Genomic DNA, 1022 nt, shown 5'->3' on the forward strand with positions numbered 1-1022 from the left:
CCCCCCCACACAAACACACACACACACACACACACACTTTGCCTTTGATTGGCTAATACTTTTTGCTTTCTTCACAGAATGCGGTGCAATGGAAAAAAATAACACTGCATGTGTAGGCTCGGTAGACCATTGCAAGCTTAATACTCATATGTCAAACTGATTAAGAACATTTTAAAATGGCAAAGCCTATTAAAAAGGTTGCTGAACCCTGTACTAGACAGTGCCCCACAGATGAATATCGTAAAGCTAGGTTAATTATCATGTAAAGTAAATAGAACCCTGGTGTTTTGTTCATTTTTGTTTGGATTTTGATTTGGTAGAATTGACCATTATTAATGGTAGTAGTACTAGCAGGGGCGTAGCACAAAATTCTGGGCTTTCCTGAATGGCATTTTCCATGGACCCCACCCCAACACATGAGGGCCCTGGGTACTCAGTCCCCTTTTTTGCCCCTGAGGACCAGTAGCATTGATGGTCATCATCCTCAGCTGAGGCTGACAAAGATTTCACATTAAATCAAATCCAGCTGAAGGAAGAAGTATGTAAATCAAGCCATCTTTTTTTTCTTAAGGGTAAAGCAGGTACAGCTTATTTATGATTTGTATTATAAGTGCCATAGAAGTGACACACAATATTGAACTGTTATTGTATAGCTTTAAGGAGAGGCTTTGGATCCATAGTGACTCAAAGCACTTAAAAGGTGCTTTTGGTACTTTTTAACCTGGAGCATATTTTCCCATGCATTGTTGAGTAAGTAAAGCCTGGAAATCCAGACCCAAAGGATCTGGCATCGAGTGATGAAAGTCGCCCATGTTGAGGGGCTGCATTTGGAAATCTCACTTCACGCAATTGAATAACACTACGACCAATCACAACAACACACAGAGTGATGAATCCAGAGGCCCACACGCTTAGCTACCAGTGGAGCTAACTGGTAGATTAAACTGCTGTCATCTGTTCAGCTCGCCTCTGGCCCCGCCTATATCAGATACATCGATGTGATTGGTGCAGCTCGGCTACAA

The 1022-nt window shown here is 42.0% G+C and overlaps 1 protein-coding gene across 1 annotated transcript in view; it reads left to right on the forward strand.

Annotated features, from left to right (window-relative positions):
* The window catches only part of adgrf3b (adhesion G protein-coupled receptor F3b), a gene marked incomplete in the record, with an annotated part of 24772 nt that extends 24550 nt beyond the window's left edge, over positions 1-222 (forward strand). The window contains 1 exon segment of the mRNA XM_032543382.1: positions 38-222.
* Positions 223-1022: the final 800 nt, after the last annotated feature.

The sequence above is a fragment of the Etheostoma spectabile genome, chromosome 18 (genome assembly GCF_008692095.1).
Source record: "Etheostoma spectabile isolate EspeVRDwgs_2016 chromosome 18, UIUC_Espe_1.0, whole genome shotgun sequence".
Taxonomy (NCBI): Eukaryota; Metazoa; Chordata; class Actinopteri; order Perciformes; family Percidae; genus Etheostoma; species Etheostoma spectabile.